This window comes from Camelus ferus, chromosome 8 (assembly GCF_009834535.1).
Source record: "Camelus ferus isolate YT-003-E chromosome 8, BCGSAC_Cfer_1.0, whole genome shotgun sequence".
In the NCBI taxonomy this organism is placed as follows: domain Eukaryota; kingdom Metazoa; phylum Chordata; class Mammalia; order Artiodactyla; family Camelidae; genus Camelus; species Camelus ferus.
The window spans coordinates 48,865,820-48,888,152 of record NC_045703.1 but is presented as its reverse complement, the minus strand read 5'-3'; the positions used below and the strand labels follow the sequence as shown (position 1 = coordinate 48,888,152).

General features: G+C 40.9%; 1 long non-coding RNA gene across 1 annotated transcript in view; it reads left to right on the top strand.

The window, feature by feature from the left end:
* LOC106730096 overlaps positions 1-22,333 on the top strand; it is a 92,013-nt gene that overhangs the window by 13,138 nt on the left and 56,542 nt on the right. Inside the window, exon 5 of the long non-coding RNA XR_004322009.1 lies at positions 13,653-13,803. This is a non-coding gene — a long non-coding RNA (uncharacterized LOC106730096). The remainder of the gene's footprint in view (positions 1-13,652; positions 13,804-22,333) is intronic.

Here is a 22,333-nt window from a genome sequence, read left to right as displayed (position 1 = left end):
TCTATACAGTCCTGGAGGGAAGCTGTTATGAATTACATTTTTTGCATTCTTTAAGCATCTGCCATAGGACCCTGCAGCGAGAAGTAGGCATCAATAAATATTGACTGAATCATAATCTAACTATACTGACATCGATTTTGTAAATATAAATATATAGAAACACACACACACATATGTATTTAATCCTCATTAGTCACAGATTTTATATTTGTGAATTCACCCACTGGCTAAAATTTATTTGTAGCCCCCAAGTCAACACTCACAGTGCTTTCACTGTCATTTATGGACATGCACAGAATAGTGACAAATTTGAGTTTCCCATCATGCACGTTGAGAGTAAACTCTGCCTTCTCGTTTCAGCTCTCACGCTATATACAAGCGTCCTTTGCTTGGCTTATTCAGTGCCACGTTTTTCACATTTTTGTGGTTTTCATTGGTGATTTCCCTGTTTAAAACAGCCCCTAAGCTGAGTGCTGAAGTACTTAGTGTTGTAAAATGCAAGAAGGCTGATGTGCCTTACAGAGAAAATACATATGTTAGATAAACTTCAGTCATGAGTTGCAGTGCTTTGGGCTGTGAGTTCAATGTTAATGAGTCAACAATATATATGAAATGAGGCACCTTTAAACAGATACACTCATAAAACAAGGTTCTATATTGATTGGTTGATGAAAATTTGACCTGAGATTTGCAGAAACCCAACTCTGTATACCCTGTATTTCTCCTTAGGAGCAATGCTTCAGTATTTGCTAATTCAGTGTTCACAATGACTTTATAGAATGTAACTACCATGAATGATGAGAATCGGTGGCATATGCTTGCATGCGTATGTGTATATATAAAATCTGAAAATGTGTTTACACAAATATGTGGGGTATATGGAGCAAGTTCATTACTTTACAAGTCCACCATGCACATTATTCTGAGACAGGGAAGGGCTGATTTTAGTGGGTGATTTGTGATGACACTGGAGCGAAGAGAGATTCTAATAGAAGATTGTCACCGCTTCTGTTGGCCTTGTGATTGATCACTGCTATAAATTTCATTTGTATCTTTCTTCCTTCCTTCCTGTTCCTGGAGATCTAGCTCTGCCCACCCGTTCCTTTCCCTGAGGCTCTCTGATAGTGAACAAGATGAAAGTACGCCTGAGATAGCACTTACTAAATACAGAAGCATGGCCAGCCTTCTATAGTTTAGGTTGATCCCAGGGAGATTTATAACAAGGCTAAACACATCACTCCTCAATGGTATCACCTTTCTCAACAGAGTGCCGCCACTTTTACATCCCCCTGGGGAGAAGGTAGGACTTGCCTGCTCTCCTTTCGGTAATTGCAGTTGTGCAGGTCGATAGCAGAGGAGCTGGAGACCCAACGATCCTGTTCTGCGATAGCTCAGCAGCCAGGACAGAGAAACTGGGTCCCTTGTAATAAGCCATGTTGTCATTTCTCTCTGCCCCAGAACACCTTGTCTTTGAAAGGAATGAAGGCACGAGCCATGACTGGCTTTGGCTGTTGTGAATGTTTCATTCATAAATTAAGATTCTGAAGATGGAAATGATAATCATATAATCTGTATGACTGTGGCAGAGGACAAAATAGCTATTGTCCCATCACGCTGTTAAGGAAGCTGTGTTAAGTTACAAAGAAATTTGGATGGAAGCTTGCTGCTCCTTAAAGAGGTACAATCGGTGTAAACCAAAATTAATTCCCAGTCTCAGTAAAACAAACTTTAAAACTGTCTTTCCTTTGTATGAGCATGAAATTTATTAGCCCTGAAGACTTTTTAGAAAACCAACCCATTCTCTTAATTGCAAGCATTAAAAACAAAAAGCTAGCATTTCCCCCCACCGCCCCCTGCAGCTTGCATTTATCAACACCAGTGAGCATGAAGGATTGTGCCTGCTTGAGCAACTTTGGAGTGAGCCAATTTTAGTGCCCTTGTCTCGGATTTGAGATGCACTCACTCTGTGTACCCTCAGCATTCATCTGCCTGGAGGTTGACCCTGTGCCAAGATTGTAAGCAGCTGCCATTTCATTTGTATCTACTAGCCATCTTTTATTTACTGAGGGATTTGTTTTTTTCCTTTGTGAAAATGCATACATCGTTTTTTCCTTGTGGCTTGTTTTTATTTTAGGAGGGCATCTGCTACTTTATTTAAATCTGGAAATAATTTCAAAAGTTAGTTGTCAAATTTGTCAGTAGCCCTTATTTTCCCTTGGTTTTTTTCCCCTCTCTTCCTCGACACTTTGGAAACTGGGTAAGCATTGAACCAGCATTTTCAGATGGAGGGTGGTTCTGGGCCATTAAGCTAAATTTTCCTATGGAGATGTGGGTTTACCATTAAAGCGAATGAAACTTAACCCAGAAATACCCAGAATTATGTCTAGCCAAATATCTAGGCACTCTGTGGCTTAGTCAAGTTGACACATAAAATTAATCGTATTCTGTCAGGTAAGTGAGCTGTTATTTCCATGACTGGCCTGTTTCTACCTGGGTTCTTAATAATTCATTAAAATATATATATATATGCAATTCCATTTTAGCACACATTTTTGAAAAGTTATTGTATGTCCATGGACAAAATGTAAGGAATAAAGGGGAAAGATAGGATCTTGCCTTTGAAGAATTTGTTCTTTAGGTGTAATCCTGTGATTAACCTATCACTGAAAGAACTCCAGGAGAGTTCAAAGGCAAGGCAGTGATTTAGTTCAGCTCAATGCAGAGATTCCAAGGGATCTTAAAGGGAGGCAGAGCTCTTTCCAGAAAGAAATACTTAGGAAAGACTTGAGGTGAATTTTGAAGTTAGGGTAAAAAAAACGAAACAAAACAACAAAGCAGTTGACTTGATGGGGACCAGGAGGTGGGAATTCCTGCTAGACACAAACATCTGTAGGAATGTCCAAAGTACAGTGTGGTGGCCTGATTGCTTAAAGTTGTGGGGCCATGATGACACTGAAGAAGCTGCTAAAACACAGGTTGGTGAGTCACGGATTGGTAAGATAGGAATTTGGTGTAGTTCTTGTGAGGTTTTGAATTGAGAGTTGGCTTCTCACAGCAGAGAACTGTTACTTAATAATCACTTCTAACCAAATACATGGAATAAGAGTTTTGTACAATAAACAGAATTTTCATTGCAGTATTGTTTGTTCTTTTAAGAATGTAAGAGAATTGTTCTTGCTTTATTATGTTAGCCTATGTCTGTCTTTGGAAACTATTAATTTTTTTTTTTTTTATGAGGCTAATTGAGAATTTGCCACATAGAAAGGTAGTCATTTTGACCTTAAAATGCTTATGAACCTTTCTTATATCATTATGCCTCATGTTGTCTATAATAATTAAAAATTTACAAGTTTAATTTCCTTCTGTAGATCAGTGGTTTAAAATCTGCTTCAAGAATCACTCCGGGGGAGAAGAAGGGAGATGTCTTGTTTCATAACTTGAATTTCAGTCTGAAAATTATTAGAAGAAAGAGGTCCCCTGATTTTTTTTTAAAGAATATCACTGCCATAGGTTAAGATTAAAAGTAACAGGTTAGATTAATAAAGCTCAGAATGTGTGTTGCATGTGTTTTGAGGGTGGGGGGAGAGGGGAGGGTGGTACAAACAGATCTTTAGATTTGCTGAAATATTTACATACAGAATCTTATCTGTTATAGCTATAATATACACAATGAAGCACAGTTGTCTAAGTAGCATAGGTCCTCAGAGATTAACAAAGTGGCCATCAGCTTTGTGGGCTTAGAGCAGAAAACTAAGAAATTAATGTTTTAATTTTTCTCATTCTATCAGCAATATGTTGTAGAACATCCAAAGCAAAAGTTGAACCAGCTTTACTATTTAGTCTAGAATTTAGTTTTAATTATTATTTAGTTGATTATTTAGTCTAGAAAACACTGTATCTTAAGAAGAGTATAATTTATTTCACTCCTTCAGATAAGTCAGTTGCTTCCTTAGGAGCTTCCAAAACAAGACCGTGATGTGTTAACAGAGCTTCTAGATTGGAAACTCCTAGCTTTCTATACAAATCTTACTATCCTTTGTATAATTTAGAATGTTATTTTGATTGCTAGAAATCCATTTCATTGTTTTCATTGTCGTTTGTCTCAAGGTATTTTTTAATTTCTTCTTTGATTTTATCACTGATCCATTGTTTTTTTTTAACTTTTTAATTTAAAAAATTTTTGATCCATTGTTTTTTTTTTAGTAGCATGTTGTTTAATGTCCAAGTAGTCATTTTTTTTCCCTCATTTTTCTTTCTGTGGTTTCATACCATTGTGGTCAGAAAAGATGCAAAAAAAAACCAACCCCCAAAACAATGAACTCACTCTTAAAAAAATAGAAAGGACTTAAATTTCCAACAAAGGAATGGTCAAATAAAGTAGTATATAGACACAGAGTGAAATATTATGCAATTATTAAAAACAAAAACAAAAGAAATCCATTTCAGATCCTTTAGCAGACTTAATCACCACACTACCCTTCCTCTTCTTCCCCCAAACAAGCAAACAAACCACTCCCCTAAGTCTTTTTCCATCTAAATAAGAGGTTGCCAACCAAAGGTGATTTTGCCCCCGGAGGCTGTTCGGCCACGACATTTCTGTTTGTTGCAGCTCGGGGTGAGCTGCTGGCATGTAGTGGAGAGGCAGGAACGCTGCTAAGCAGCCTACAATGCACAGGGGGGTTCTCTCCAATAGAGAATTATCTGGCCCCAAGTGACAATAGTTTGAGGTTGAGAAACCCTGGCCTAAATAGATGTACCCAGTCTCATTTTGTATTCGGTGTCTGTTGGGCTGTCCATTTTTCAGTGCATTCTTTGCTTTGAAAAAGCGAAAGGCAGCATCCCTGATCTCAGCAGAGAAACATGCACACCAGTGTTTGGCCTGGTTTTGAATTATCAACGCTGCCCCCCTGAATGTACTCTTAAAATAATGATGTCAAATCACTCCAGTACTTGCAAGTAACGTTTCCCAAGAGGGGAAAAAACGATTTAAGGAATTTCCAAGTAGTGAGAATCGCAGAGTCGTGAAAAAAGCATGGAAAAGGCAGTTTGGGACTTCACACTTGGCCTCTATTGACCTTTACTCTGGAATTGTTGACTGTTCTCATCTCATGCTCAATAAAAAATGATCTCCCTGATTCTTTGAAAAGCAGAGACCAGTTTACATAAAATTCCACCACCTGCTCCACTGTAAACGGTAACACCCACCCATGTCCTTCAGGGGATGGGGGGAGGGTCTCAAGGAGAAACTGTTGTGTTTTTCTAGCCCTGGCGGCAGCAGCTTCTCTGCAGGTGGCAAATTAGATGTCATTTAATGGGTGCTTGATAAATATTGTTGAGGGACTGGCTTCAGACCTGGGGTGAATTTCTTCCCTGACACGCTAATTCCTTTCAGTCTAGCCATGATCAGCATTTTCTCTCAGCCCACTGGGGCTGTTCCAAAAACGAGAAGCTTACAAACAAGTAAAGAAAATGAGACGTTCAGTTTTGAGCATTTGCAGATGTGTTGAGCCTGAAGTTTGCTTGACCTTGTTCTGACATTGTGTGGACCCTCTTATCTGCCTCATGAGGAGAATTTTTTGTCAGCTCCTGCAAAACGTTTTGACTGTAACGAAAGCTGAAAGCTGATCTCTCCTGTTTGGCTCAAGTGAATTGGGAAACAAAACCATGTGAAAATCTTGGGGCTAGAAAAGCAGCCCAGATGGATTAGGATTTGCTTTTAATTTGTGAGTTCTATGGCTATAGGTCACCATTTAGAAACTGGAAACTCAAACTTCCTTAATTCCAAAAGGTGGTTTAAGCACATGCGTGATTTACAGATCTGTTCCTGAATTTTTACAGTGTGCTTTTGAATCTCCGTTCTAAAGAAGTTAGAAAGCAGGGCACCTCCCAGCCTCAGGAGTAGGTACACTGTGTACAGTAGACCTCGTATTGCTGCTTCGACTGGCCAGAGTCTTAATGTGACCTCACGGCTGCTGATAGCCTCGGTGCCATAAAGGAATGAAAGTCCAGAGACCATCACTGGGTCCTTTGATAAAAAAGGCTAATCTAGAAGAAAGAAATCCCAGCCAGCCTGAGGAGTCACGTAATCAGAGAAACCACACGGGCTCTAGGGCACTAGGACTCTCAGCCACTGGCACAAAAGTCAGAGTCCCCTCAGGTAACAAAGCGGGCTTTCCCAGGTCATCCGGTAGGGAAGGGCAGCGAGTGCCTCGTACAGTGGGGCCCAATCCTGGGCTCGTTATATAATAAGCTCGCTGCTACTCAGGGACTGATTCCCCAGCTGATGTTCCGGGCTCTTTTCTGTTGCTTGACTGTTGGCCCACTTGGAGCTTCAGAAGGATGTTGGTTTTTCTAAAAATATGTTAGAACATTTTAACAAGCCACAATTAAAAAGCAAGGCTGATTAAGTATACCTGTATTCTTTCTTCCCGTTGTGACATTAAAAAAAAATACTTTCCATTTTAATCATACCTTCACTTGACCAAAGACCAGTGGTGTTCCAGAAGTTTTGTTCAATTCTCAAACCCCTTATGATGAGCAGGAGCTCAGCGGGCCAGAAGTTACCATTTACTTTCCCCTCCTTGAACTTCAGTCTGACTAGGGGAAAGCGTTAGTCCTGCTCGTGGTATTGGTGCTACATTCTCACATTAATGGGTTAGTGAGAGAAACGCTGACAGATTCTTAGAGCGGAAGGTGTCTTGGGGATCATCGAAAACGTCCAGGACAAAGAAACAGAAGGAGTTGTCTAAGGTCACAGGGATATTGAATGAGTGAATCAAGATTGTGCAGTTTAAAATATGTTATGAGGATGGATCTTCACGTGTTCCTACCACACAGAAAACCCAAAACGAACAAAATCACACACAAAAGGACACAAGGGTATTTCTGGAGGTGATGGACATGTTTAGTACCTTGATTATGGTAAAGGTGTCATGGGTATATGCATATGTCCTAACTCATTAAGATGTATACATTGAACATCTGCAAATTCTGTGTGCTAATTAGACATCATAAAAGCTTTTTTTCTCCATTTTGCCAAACAATGCTTTCTTTTTAAAAAATCTTTCTTTCCCTCAGCTTTATTGAGATATATCTGACATATGGTATTGTGTTAGTTTAAGGTGAGCAACAATAAAGCTTTGAAAAGAAAAAGGAAATAAAAAGACAAGCATTGATTGAGAGAACATATTTGCAACTAATATATCTTTCAGAAGACTTGTATACAGAATATATAAATAACTCTTGAAATTCAACAATAAAAGATATGTAGCCTATTAAAATATGCAAAACACAGATACTTCCCAAAAAAGACATAAAATGTAACAATAAAGATTAACAATAACTTGAAAAGAAAAGATTTGCTCGAAGTATTTTGGGCCAAGTTCACAGCTCTTTTTACTGCACTGTTCTGAACAAAATTATATAGTCCCATGGTTGGATAATGCAATCATCATAATATAACAATAAGTAACAGTAATTTATACTCAGGGGTCCAAAAGACTCAGCTACAAAATATAAATTTAATTTTGCATGGTTTCTGTGAACGTATATCTTTCATGGGCTTTCTTCAAACTAGACCCCTAATTGATTGGGATGACTGGATTGGCAAGCTGCTCCTCATGGCTCTTTGTGGCTCTCTGGCCACCAGGAGAGTCCAGAGATTGATGCTGTGTTCTTCTGTGAACGCATGGCTGGATGTGTAAATCGACTTCCTCCCCTCTGTCCTGTGGTTCTCTGCCTGCAGTGTATTCCAGATCACAGGGATTTGAGAAACTAATAAAATGCACCTTTGTCTTCTTCTCAAATTGGGAATGAGTATGAGACATCCTTTATTCTGCATTATTTGTTTCTCTCCAGAGCAATGTTGGGGTTTTCTTCCTCATAAGTTATTAAGGAACGCCCCTCAGGCAGAGGACACAACCTCAGTATATTTTAAAGCAGGAGCTGCTGCTGGTGTGATTTAAGCCCAGAGGGTTACCTAGCCTGGGGCTTCTGCGAGCTTAAGAATTTGACATTTTAGGAAGTTTATCATCAGTTTCCTCCTGTAGGTCAGGTCTGGAGGAGTTAAGTCTCCTGCCAGGGGAGATAATTGGTTGGTAATGAGACTTAGTCATCGGGGGTGCTCTGCTGATCTTTGTAGACAAACCAGAGAAGAAAGAGGCTGGAACAAGAGGCCTGCTGCTCTGCGTCTCTGCTGTGTGACGTGGGATAGAAAGTGGACTGTTGGGCTTAAACCATTTCAAAAGCCCAGGTCAAGCTGAGCCTCCTGCTGGCGGCTCACTGAGGGGCTGTTGGCAAGTAAATGCAGCTGACACATCATTATTTTTTTTGTTGGGGGAGGGGGGCTCTTATTCTGCTTCTGAAGTGTAAAGGCTGCTTTTACATTGTGTCATCTTCACAAAAGGCCACATATTTTCAGATTCCGTTTATATGAAATATCTCAAAAAGGCAAATCCACAGAGATGAAAGATGGAGGGGATGGGGAAGGGGATTCAAGAGGCACTGCTCATGGGTGGGGTTTCTTTTTGGGGTGATAAGAAACATCCTGGATAAGACAGCGGGGGCAATGGCACAACACAGAGCACGTATCCTACAAACACTGTATATTAGAAATGGTGAGTTTTATGTAATGTGAATGATATCTAAATAAAAAAATAGACAGTGTGTCATCTCAAGATGAGGACTGGTGGAAAGTGGCATTGAAGGTGAGGGTCCTGTCACGCTCTGGATGATAACAGCACCTCCTGCTCGCTGTGCGCCAGCCATTGTTCTAAGGGTCTGACACGTGTTCACCCATTTATTCCACACAACAGCCCCCTGAGATGGTGCTGGCTATACCCACACTTTACAGATGAGGAAACTGAGGCACTGGGAGGACAGATCACACAGATCACGCAGCTCAGGCACGACTGAGCCAGGCTCCTCACTGGGCTGTCTGGTTCCAGAGTCAGTGGCGGGACCCCAGTGCTGTGCTCTGTCTGAATTCTAGCCAGGTCACTGCAGGATCCTGAACAAATAATCAGGGAGACCACGTGGGTACGGGAGCTCAGGGTGACCCAGTCTGAACGTTGGCACAAGCTGGGCCTCCAGCAAAGGTTATTTGCACAAGCAGATTAGTCCACCCGGCTGTCGTGCCAACCCTGGGACTGACGTCAGCCCGCTCTGGCCCCTATGTGTTCAGAGCTAAGGGACACAGGCATTGCTTGCTGTACATTGGTCTGTGTGGACACGCCTTGTCCTCTCCCTGATACTTCCCAACAGGCCGGATGGAGGAAGCTTGGAGCCCACTTATGATGCGACACTGGCAGCTATCTCAAAGCACGTGCCCTTGAAGGTTAATGTGTGCACACAACGCCATCCAATTTAGGTCTTTGGTGAGGAAGAGCCTTTAAAACAATTTTTCATACTGTTTTATGCTTTTAATATCAGACAGACTGATCTCTGAAGGAAGGGAAAATGAAGCACTTTGAATATCTTCAAATAATCCTCATTTTAAGTCAGTAATACGTTAGAAATAAGGATCTATTTACTTTCCATTTTTTGAATACTTAAAAAATAATTTTAGTGTTCTAATTTCTCTTTAGAACTAGTTTTTTTTTGGTAACAAGTGAAACTAGACACATATTTGGCAGCTGGAACTCTAAGTCACATGCCATGTGGACTGAGAGGTGAGAAACAATAGTGGGGTAACCTGCTCCTTCACTAACCCACTGGAAAGGCCTCTCCAGGTGGAGGGGCCGTGGGAAGCAGGGGGTCCTCCTCCCAAGCTTTATAAAGCCTGAGGCTCGTGTACGTGCAGCCAGCTCACAAGCAGCCCTCCTCTCCGGGATTACAGCGAGCCCTCTCTCTCCTGTACTCAGCTCTTCTGCTGCATCTTTTCCCCACCTACCAGCAGATTGGGCCAATCATGAACTTCTCTGTGAATTAGTTTCCCCACTTGTAAAAAAGGTACTATTCTACCCATTTTATTACTTTTATAAGAAGAAGAAATGAGCAAATAAATGTATCTGGCGCAGCACAGTGTCTGGTATACAGTTAGTATAGTTGATGTTATTATTATTACTGCTCTTCAGATTCATTTTAATATAAATAGAAACACTTGTTGGTGGCAGTGAGGACAAGAGGTTTGTTTGGGGCTTCACATCCCTAAGGCTTGGGTCTCTAGAATTCCTCCTCTCTGGTTTACCCAGCTTCAACCCTCAGTGTTCTCAAGTGAAGATTTCACTAGCCCTTTCTTGTTGAATCTCTAAAGTTACTGGTTTGAAGATATGATAAGAGACAAACTATACTCATCCAGAATGCTAAAGAGAGTTATGCAGATTTCCCACTGAAAAGAAACATCCTCACTTGGCCATGGAGAGGTATCCAGGGAGGTGCGGAGGGGTGGTGGGCTGTAGGTTCTGTATATCTTGGCCACACCCTGCAGGGAGCTGCGCTCAGGGCTGGGCGCACGCCCACAGTACGGCATATGCTTTTCTCAGGAGGGGTCAGTCTTTGCTGTGTTCTCCATGTTCTCTCGCCCAGCTCCTCTACCGTCAGCAGCACACAGTATTTAGCATTCAGGGCTCAGCACAGGACTTTCACACTCCTGATGGTCCCCTTGCTTGCCTGTGTCTCCTACAGTCTGTACACCCTATATCAATAGAGATATCTTGTTCACCTTTGCATCTATAGCTCCTAGCAGAGTGCTCAGTACACAGGAGGTGCTCAGTAAGTGCTTTTTAAAATAAATCACTACTGAGACAAACTTCAAAGCAAAAGAGGCACCCGTGAACATGAGGCAAAGAATGAACCTTACTGAACTTTCCAGGCATAGAAAGCAGGAGTTGGCACCAGCTGGCCTCTGTCTTATCTGGCATTGCCCTCCTCTCCGCATTCAGTGTAACAATGACCCACTGTCCTTTGATTTCCTGTGCTCATCAGGTCCATTCCAGCCACTCAGGATATGGTTTGCCAGGCTGTGCACTTACACAAGGCCACTCCACCAAAGGGCATGCCCATGCTGCCAGTAAGAATGTCACGCGAGCCACAGACCTGAGTCAAACAGGGACTTTTAAATTTTCTTGTAGCCATGTTGAAAAAAAAAAAAAGAGGCAAGTGAAATTAATACAACATTTTATTTAACCCAATAGATCTGAATAGTGCCATTTTAACATGCAATCAATGTAAAGATAATTGAGGCGTTGTATATGTATTTTTCACACTGAATCTTCAAAACCCAGTGTGCATTTTATATCTAGAGCACATCTCAACTTAGACTAGCTGCATTTTAAGTGCTCAATAGCCAAATGTGGCTATTTGCTGTAATACTGGGGGCTGTGTTCCAATACTGGAATTGACAGTCCAGATAATGTAGAATTGTATAAACAAGTTTTTTGGAAGCTGACAGTGAAGACTTGTTCTAACAAAACCAGTGAATTATAACAATTTTCCAACAGAAGCAAAGGGCCTCTAGGAAATGGGGCCTTTTTTCTAATTTGCACAAAGATGCTTCTTGCTCAGTGATGACCTTGCTGTCATGAGGCTTTTGCACATGCTGTTCCCTCTGCCTGGAGTTCCATCTGCTGTTGACTGGTGGATACCTGCTCATGTCTCTATTAAAGTGTCAGTCTTCCATGGGGCCTTCATTCCATTTTCTCACAGAGTCCAGCTTCTTTGCCTCATTGCACTTATTTGGATTTGAATTGATATATTCATGTGTGAGATTATTTGATTTAGTTCTGTCTCCAACACAAAACGGTAAACACAAGAAGGGAAAGTTCTTGTCTGTTTCTGTTCACCATGGAATTCCTGACTCTGATCATAGTGCTGAGTGCATAGAAGGGGCTCTAGAAAAATCACAGAAGGGGTGCCTGCATGTGTCAGGGTCAACCAGTCCCAATGGTTTGTGACGCTCACTTATGTATCATCCCAGATATATCTTAGTGTCTGCCAGCAGGTTCAGGCAAAGTCTAGAATGTTGTTCAAGGTCTCTCTAGGGAAGCGAGCTGACAGTCTTCTCTCTCACTTCTCAGATGTGTTTTCTGTTCCAATTCTGTGAATTCATCTGATCAATTTCCCCTGAACCTGTTCCTGGTCGCAGCTGCTTTATGTCTCTCTAGAACTGAATGACTCTGTGTTTTATCTTGGACTCATTCAGGGGATTTAATCTTTAGTGGCCACTTTAAAACAAACACATTTAAGATGTAAGTTAGTTGGTAATGTGGAGAGCCAGCAACTCAGGAGATAAAACCCTATGCATTTTGAAGCATACAGGGTTGGGCAAGTTCTTGTTGGAAATCCAGGAGCTGGAGGCTAGGAAATTTATTTAATTGTTCCATATGGTGTCTTCTCCCTTCCATCCTCATTATTTCCACCAGTAAGTAAAATCAACAGAGGGGGCAGTTTTGAATAAGAGATATAAAATGAATTAGGAGCACAAGGCAAAATGATTGCTCACCAGTTAGCAATAATGATGTATGTTGTATTAAGTGGATTGGTTAAAATTTAGAACTCTGATGTTGTCAGACTGGGTTGAAATCCTGACCTTGCCATTTACTAGCTGTGTGACCTTGGGCAAGTTATTTAACCTCTCTGACCCTGAGTTTCCTCATCTGTAAAATGAAGGATTGAAAAAAAACCTACCTTGTAAGTGTGTTGCAACACTTAAGAGAGCTATTGACTAGACAGTGCTGGCATAACATTATCTCAGAAGTTATTTATTTTTTTGAAGGAGTTCGCACATGTATGACATTAAAGATCCAGTTAAAAATGGACCCTTTGGGTGTTACTGTGCAGACACAACCTTCACCTGGGAAGAAATGAACAAGGTCCAAAACCCACTAATATTTTGATTCTTTCTTGAGTCTTCTTCGATCAGGCCTTGCTGAAAAAATGTTCCAATGAAACAAGACCTCCCATGAATAAAGTAAAAGCAGAACTGATAGCTTTACAGTTTAGGGCTGGATCTCATGAAGATCTTTTCCTGTCTCTGAAATTTAGATGTCTGTATCTTGTGGCAAGTGAAAAAAATAATAAGAGGCATAAAAGGCCGTAGAAGTAAAGGCACATCTCATTTTATTGTGCTTTGAGATGCTGCATTTTTTAAAAAATTGAAGGTCTGCGGCAACCTTCCATTGAGCGAGTCTATTTGTACCATTTTCCCAACAACATTTGCTCACTTTGTGTCTCTGTGTCACATTTTGGTAATTCTTGCAGTATTTCAAACTTTTAAAAATTATTGTATTTGTTATGGTGATCCATGATCAGTGACCTTTGATGTTACTATTACAACTCACTGAAGGCTCTGTTGATGGTTGGCTTCTTTAAGTAATAAAGTATTTTTTAATTAAGGTATGTAAATTTTTTTAGATACATGCTACAGCACAGTTGGTAGACTACAGTGTAGCCTAATAATAACTTCTATATGCACTGAGAAACTGAGGAAGTCATGCGACTCATTTTATTGTGATACTCTCTCTATTGTGGTGGTCTGGAACCGAATCTGCAGTATCTCTGAGATCTGCTTGCATTTCATAACTTGGGAAATGCTTAGTGCTCAGATCAGCCGGTTTATTCTAACTGGACTCTCATGAGTCTGGTGGATAATCTGACTCAGCTGGGGAGGTGGAGCCTCAAGTCATTCATTAAATGCTTTCTGCTCTGTTTTCCAGGCCTGGCAAGATGCATATAAGGTGGTTTCCAACACAGTGAGATTATAAGGAAGCTGCCTGAAGCTCTCTCCCTGCTCAGGATTGTGAATCTCACAGATCTGCCAGAGTGCCCACAAATCCCACCATTAGAGATGCACTCCTTTGCATCAAGGTATGGGGTCCCTGGCAATGCCATGTTACAGTGAACGTTTCCCTCCTCTTTCTCCCTAAGAGAAAGAGTGCATTAAGCCATTCCCAGCTATAGCCACCTTAGTTGGTCTTCAACACGTGTCAGTGGGGATGGTCAAAAAGATACCGACTCCTAGGTTAGAGATATCTGGGCTTAAAACCAGGCCTTTAGAAAACTGTACTATTTTTACAAATTATTCAAGTTATTGGGGCTTGTTTCCTTACTTGTAAGGAGGGGCGATGTTCATGGGCTACTCCACAGGGCTGTCATGCAGATTAAACTATGTGATGGCTTTAACACAGGGAGCACAGCGATGCCTGTAGTAGCTGTCATTTCCCTGAGAAGAGGTGAGGTAAATTATGAAAGAAGAAGGTGAAAGTCCAGAGTAGGGAGTCCAGCCTGGACCTGAAGCCCTGGGAGACAGGAGATGGCCTGAGGCCACGAGTGCCTGAATGGGTGGGTGCACTGGGGTGGGGTAGGAAGAGGAATAGGGAAGAGCATATGACAAAGGGAAAAGGACACTCAACAAATGTCACCAGCTGTAAGCTTCAGACTTATCACAATGCCTGGGGTGGGGGTGGGGTGTCCCAGAACTGATGGAATGGGGATGCTCCTGTCATTACTTCCATCACAACGAAGGCAGGAGAAAAATCATGTACTACATGCATAGAGAGAACTTGACATGTGTGGATTGGCTACACTGTGCCATCCAGACACTAATTTAAATTTACTTTCTAATTAAATTTACTTGTGTAAAACAACCTCTTTGAGAGCTTAGTCCATGCCGGGGCGGGGGATATGATACAGCAGTGAACATAACAGTTTGCTGCCGATGAACTCATGTGTCGACGGGGGGAAAGAGGGACAAAATCAATAAAGAAATACAAAATACCATCAGATGATGATGAATGTTAAGAGGAAAACAAAGTAGATAAAGATAGAGGGAATGTAGAGGGGTAGTATTTTAGGCAGAGTGATCAGGGGAGTCCTCTCTGGTAAAAATGGAATTAAAAAATTTTTCATTTATTCCTTTCATTCAACACCTTTAGTGAGTGATGGGGAGAAATAGACATAAAAACATATCAATAAGCAAGATTACTTCATATAGTATAAGTGTGTAAAGGTAACAGATGATAAAATCAGAGATATGATAGAAGAGTGATTGTTGAGGGTGGGGGTAAGATAGGGGAACCAGAAGGCAGAATTAAAATCTCCAGAGAACTTTAGCATATATATGTGCAATAAAATTATTACCTGTATATTACATATAATGTGTATCTGTAGTCCTAGAATGTCTTAAATACATCAGAATATGTTAATAAAATTTGTCACAATTAGTTTCTAGGTGAGAGAGTATGAAAAAATATTGCTGGATTATTTTATATATTTCCCTCTATCTTTCCATCTCCTGATTGATGAACCCAATCTCCCGCATTTCATTGTTCCCCCACAACTTGAGTGTTTATGGTTATCACCCATTTAAAGTACTCTAGAGGCCAACGTTCTTCATACACTTTACCATTTGAACCATTTCAGCACCCCACCGCTTTCTGTACTCTCCAGCTAAATGAAGTATGCTTCATATTGTAGTATAAGGCATTCTGTTTATTTCCAGAATTATCTCGAGATTTTTATGCAGAAACATGGCTACCTTCTTTTTGCCAAAATGAAGTCTCAAAGTTGGCTAATTCAGATCTATTCTCTGATACAGGGCAGTTTCTAAACCATTTTGTAAATGACCCCAGACTCAACAATCCTGCTAAGATTTTTTTCTCAATAGAATTGGCTATAAAACTGTAGGAGAGAATCCTTCCAGCCATCTTTAAAACTAACTCAAAGTCTCTTCTTGAGAGGGGGATTTATTCTTAAGATATTTTCCCCCATGACATAGTCACGCAAAGATACACTAGTTTCCCCTTCCCTTTTTTCCTTTGCCTGTCCCTTTAAAGTTCCTCTTGTTTTCTTTCAATTCTCCTCTTTTCAGGCTTTAGTTGCTTTTCCAGATGAACAAGTCTATTTCTATACCTTCAAGTAATGATAAATAATATGCTATTGCTTTTCACATCTGTAAGTCCAGACTTCATCTACTAATAGCCTACGTGCAGCTCCACTTGGATCTTCCTTATCCTGAGACTTGACATCTGAAACGAAACCCACATTTCTCCTCAAATTGGTTCCATTTCCTGTGTTTCCTTTCTTGGCTAATGGTTTTCCCACTTTGGTTACTTCACCCAGAAATCTAAGGGTCCTTTTCAACCATATCTTTCCCCTCCGACAACTGTACGGGACCAAGTCCACTTGGTTCTACTTCTTTAACATCTCCGCGGTCTGTCATCTCCTCACCATTCCCCCAGCTGTTGTTTCCACCCAGCTGTCATCGATCATCTTGTGCTAATTTTGATTTTGTCCCTCGTACAGCTGCCTGGGGGATCTTAACATGCAAATCTGGTAATTTAGCATTTTATTGCTTAAAATTCTCCCATGATTTTCTATCAGCTTCTACAGATTAAATTCCAAACTCCATGGCACGCTGTAGACAATTCTCTTCCATTCTTGTAGGCTGGGCCATGCCTACCTATTCAGACTCGTCTTGTACCGTGCCTCCATGTTATAGCCCCAGCAATCATCATCATTATCACTATCATCAAACTCATGATGCTCCAGATACTGCATCAAGGACTTCCAAGTATTGTTTCACTTACTTTTAGATTAATTTTACTTAATTTTCACAGCACTCCTACCAAGTAGTTACTATTACTATGCCACTTGACAGCAGTTGTAGTGTTCCCAAAGACACACAGGTAGAGAATTAAAATTTCCATAGAAGTCTGCCTTCTAGAGCCTGGGTTTGTAACAACTATGCCTCAAATTACGTCCATTTCACTTAACTACAGCACACTTCTTCTCCATAGCATTTGCACAAACAGTCTCTCTTGGTTGATTCTGCCTTCCTCTACCTTGTTACCATGCTCGCCTCTCAGGACACATCTCAGGAAGCCCTTCTACAAGGAAGCCTGCCCCATTTGGACACACCATGCCCTTCTTCAACGTCCATCCTGCCCCACTGCTCTGTTGTCCCTCCTGTGGCTCTTGATGGCACTTATATTTTATCTGATGCCCCCTCTAGGCTATACATTTTTTGAGAGTAGGAGTATATTTTATGATTTGTGACCTTCCATGCCTGGCCCAGTCCCTGAAACATGGCAGGCACTCAACAAATATTTGTTAAATCAATGAATGAGTACTCAAATGAACAAATCAAGTGTGGGAACAGGGTCAAGGCTGAACTGACCCATCAGCTTCACAAAAATGAGTTGATGTAAGTCTTTACCTTTTATCTGGTAAGCTTCCTTCCTGGATTTCCCAGCACATGTATTCATTCATATACTCATTCACTCATCCTTTAAACATGCCTTGACTGCTACTAAGTCACAGCTAATTCTGTGGATGCAAAGATGACTAAAAATAATTATTTTCCTTGAAGAACTCACAGTGTAGGGGGATAAAGAATACTTGTTAGTAGATGATTATAATACAATTAAATATATGATATAAAAGGGTTTTATGTAATATAATAAGATAGCATGAAGAAAGGAGTGCCCACTCCATTCAAGGACACCAGGGAGAAATTTACAAGAGGACTTAGGAGCTGAGTCTTGAAGGATGTGTAGAGGCCAAGTGGAAAAGCAGCAGGAGGAATGACTTCAGGGTTGTGGAAATATTTAGAATAAAGGGCATTTGAAGCAGCAAGAACATAAGTGCAAAAGCACAGAGGTACACGGGTTCATGATGCTGCTGGGGAGGGTTCTCCTAGAGGGAGACCTGAATAGGGAGTAAGGGTCCAGATCCAGACAGATTTTGGGGTACTCCAAGAGGGGTGGATTTGACCCTGTAAACACTGGAGTACCACTGGAGGAGTTTGAGCAGGTGAGTGAAGTCATCAATATTGTTGGCTTTTACAATGATCACCTTAGGACACAGGGGGAGAATTGATAAGGGTCTGAGTTAAGACAGCTTCTGAGAGAATGAAGAAAGGATGGATCTGATGGGCACTCAAGAGTAGAATGAACAGAACTTGATAACTGAATAAATGCAAGGCCAGCTCTGAAGAGAGATGTGGAAAAAGAGGAGTGAAGGTTAGTGCCATTAACTGAGCTTAGGGTACACGGTTCTATCTCTTTAGGAAAAATAATGATCCAGATATAACAGTAGGCTAAAGAATTTTCTTTTTAAGGACCCCTCATTGAATAAATTCATAAGATTAAAAACTTTAATTTTTTTTGCATATGTTGCCTTTTACATATTTAAATACTTCGGTGGCAGAGATATGTTGCAACAATCCTTTTGATGGAGTCAGTCTCTCCCAGTGTGTGTCCCTTTGACTCAGGGTCTTCAGAGTCTTATGCCCCAAGGCTTCCCCGGGGACCGGGAAAGGCCCCGGCAGGCTGTGCTGCCGGCCACGTCTCCGCTGCATTCACCACGGCACCTCCACTCTCACTTGTTCTAACACTGGCCTTACGTGGGGCATTTTAGAAAGAGCTCTGGAGCTTCACCAGCTCTGAAATCACTAGTGAAATATCAGTAACTCACGCAGTATGTTTTCTTAAATTTAAGTGCTTGGCTGCAGTTCCGTGTTCTAAGGAGCTTCTTTGTCCTGTTTTGTTTTTGTTTCTTGTTTGGAAAATGGAGATCATGTCAGGGGAGAGGTGGGGAGTGCCCAGATTCACAAATCCACTGCATTGTGCCTGATTGTTTTTAATTGCAGATAAGATTGTTTTAATCGCCACATATTCTGTTTCCTAGTAAACAGACATCACACAATGATGCCTGTTTTTCTTAACGATGGAATTAAGCGTCTGCAGCCAAAGCAGAGCCACGGGGCCCAGGCTGCTTTTTGGCCACCCGTCCCAACAAGGTGAAAAGTGAACGCCAGCCACAAATCAGCTGAGAATTAACACAAGCTGTTGTTTTTGAGTTTTCCAAATATTTTCCAGCTCCCTTTGGGTGTTTTTGTGTTTTGTACTCAAAATTCCCTGCCAGAAACCTCCCCCAATGGCATTCCTTCCTGGGTTCCTAACTCATGTGGACAGCAAACCAAACTTCTCACAGTCCCTAATCTTAGGGAGAGATATTTGGTAAATATGAGATGAACAGTATACATATTTTTACCACTTTGGGGTTTACAAATTCATTAAAAAAAAAAAAAAAAAGAAGACCTCTCTCACTAACTGAGCTGGTCATCTGCTTCTGATTTGCATCTTTAGGATAGTGTTCAGAGACTCAAAATGTATCTAAGACGAAAATCACGACCCTGTGGAATTAGAAGGTATAGAAGTTGAGGAAAGAAGGCTAGAACAAGAGAGGACAGAAAGTTGGATAACCTTAAATAGAAGGAACAGATATATGCACATTGCTCTTTTTCTGATTGATCTATTTATTGCCCTTGGACAGACTATTCTTGGAAAAAGTCTTTTGCTTCTAACCCTTTTGTTGAATACTGTGAATTTTCAGTATGCCTTTTCCCCAATGTAATGATCATTAAATTCTCTAGATAACAGCAAAACAGTTTTCCTTTTTTTTCCCTCCCTACATTTATGGGTACTGCATTAAAATTGATTACAATAAATCATGTGTGTTAAGTACTAACCTCATTTTTCTTTCTTTTATTCCTGTGACCAATGGAATGGCATAGATAGGGCTGCCTTTGTGCCTCGGGGAAACAGAAAACAGAGGTTGTCCATCTTTGCCAAGGAGATTGATGTCGTAGTCAATATCACTGTGGGACACCCGGGAAAAGCTGCCTCCTTCCTGCCCCACAACTCCTTTCTGATTATTAGCTCAACAGCAGCGGTAATCTCGTTCCTTTTATTATTATGGCGAGGGAATGTTAAGCTTTCCGAAGTCCTTATTCAAAATGTTTGAGGAAAGATGGTGAGGTGTCAGAAAATAACAGATTCTCATTATAATTCTTCCGCAAACCTCTTAAATGTCCTTGCAAAATGTTACTGTATTTGACTCAGTTTCCCTTTCACTTGGGGAGAGCAGGTGTTATGGACATCTAAGGTCTTAACTCAATCAACACAGTAGTAAAAGCTTTTCTATAATGTTCTTTTCACATTTCATATTGTCTCACTGAACTTCAAAACACTGAATAAAACCCACTAACAGCATAATCTAATGTTAGCTCTCCGCTTTGCAACAAGCCAGTTCCATCTTGCAGCAAAAAAAAAAAAAAAACAAAAAAAAAAACAAAGGGGGGGAGGGGAAGAGGAGAGGAGGTGTTCTCAGGGTTAGACGGTTTATTTGTATTATTTAAAACCTATGTTCCATTTTTTTAATTTGCTGATTTTTAAACTTGGAATCTGTTCTGTGACACAGAATATGAACAGATTTGGAAGGAAAAAGAAAAATATCTCTGAATACATGACTTCAAATATTTTAACCCCCTTTGGTATGCACAGATAAAATCTATTGTAGCTTGTGTGTGGGATCTTGATTCTGTAGTTATGAATTATTTAAACAAAGTTTATGCAACATAAAGAACAATTGTCTGAAAATATGAATAACTGTTTTCTTCCTTTGGTGTTGTAAATTCATTGGTGTTGTGAATGCCATGAAGGCATCCTTTATTCTCTGTCAGCCTAACTTTCTGCCTTGTTTTTCAGTTGGAATTTTTGGCTGAGATTGGCAGAGTCAATTAGTGAGTTTCAGGTTCAACCTGTTGTTCAGGGAAATGGTGTCATGTTGTGATAAAACAGTGACCTGTATGCCCCAAACAGCCTCAGTGACGTTTGGCTTGATTGTTGTTTCAACAAATGTTTGAAATTACAGCATCTGATTGATTGCTTTCCCACAAGGGAAGCAGGAAAGTGGCATAGGGAAGTAGCCCCAGGCTCTAAAGCTGTTGGAGCTTTCCCTTTGGTTTGGCTTTTTTATATTTTAGGGTCCAGCTTAGCTTTCTACGAATACTATTTATTTTTTCTTTTCGCTTCTAAAATAACTCATTATATCTGTGGCTTTTCCCTTCTAAAATAACTCATTATATCTGTGGCACACAGGCTTATTGAATTTCTTTATTGTCCATAGAAAAGATTCGGAGGGGAGGCCAGGAAATGAATGCAGAGTCATCTCTATCTCTTTTTGACCTCTGTCTTTGCCACTCTGTGGACTGGAGGACACATACATTCATTAGTGATAAATATTAAATTCTGCCTTTAAAAATATACAATGGGGAAGATTCAATTTGATGAGTTTAATAGGGAAAAAAGGCCCTTCTGGGCTAGTGGTGGACCACAAGTCCAAGGTGAGTGAGCCGCGTGGCTGCTAGACCCCCTAGGGGTGGTCTCCCCTAGGGGCGCACCTAGAAAAGTGTCTTATAGTCACTGGGGCAATCATTGAGACATATTCAGGCTTTCTGACAACTGTCTTTGTTTCCAGGCCCTACATTTCAGATGGAATTTGCCCGAAACTTAGCTCAGTGAAGAGTGACAGGAGAATTGGGATAGTGGTACTTGAGTGATGGGCTAGGAGCCCAGAAGGATGAGATTTAGGATGGTGCATAATTGCTCTTCCAGGTGTCTGTTTGCAGGCTACCAGGAGAAGGTCTTCATCATGGCTTCACAGAGCAGAGTTCTGGCCAGCAGGTGGAATTATGGAAAAGTAGATTTCACCTTAAGGAAAGGAAGCCTTCTATCGGGCCAGGCTTTCTAAAGTGGGTGAGCAGAGAGGGCTTGGGTTCTTCTGTTGGGAAGACGTGATAGGGATTGGACTGGACGGTCTCTGAGGAGCCTTCCAACATCAAGGTCCTCTGATTCTGGTGGTAAACATGAATAAATTCTCTATGTCTCTAATTATGCTAAAATCCACCTGTAACAGGCTCTCTACAAAAAACAAAGTGGAAATGTGTGTGAGGGAAGCACTTGGAGTAATTCTGGGGTTCTAAAACTAGGCTGGCTGGATTTACTACTTATGAGACAATACACTTAACTTCTCAGTTTTCACATGTGTGGAGTGTAGTAGAATGCATCTATAGGGTTGTTGTAAGGATTAACCAAGGTTATTTCAAGGCGTTAGACAATCCTGGCACAAGAAGCCTCTCTAATACTATTAGCTAGTATTGCCATCACCTGGGAACTTGATTGCACCAGTCATGCCTCAGCATCCTCAGGGGACTGGTTCCAGGACATCCAAGGGATACCAAAATCTGTGGATGCGCAAATCCCTGTCTAAAATGTCACAGTACAGTTGGTTCTCTGTATCTGCAGGTCCCGCATCTGTAGATATAGAGGACTGACAGTACCAAATTAACAGCATCTTAACCAAATTCAAGTAACTATACATTCATATTGTGGAGTCTTGATGAATGAGAGTCTACAGGGAAGGCTGGTCCAAGTTAACCCTAAGCTGCCTGTGACTGAATACAGAACGTCTAACTAGAGAACTTTTTGTACCATTAGCGGATAGTGATTTTTTTCTGATGAAAGAAATGCCAAAATGCGTGATACTGTTACTC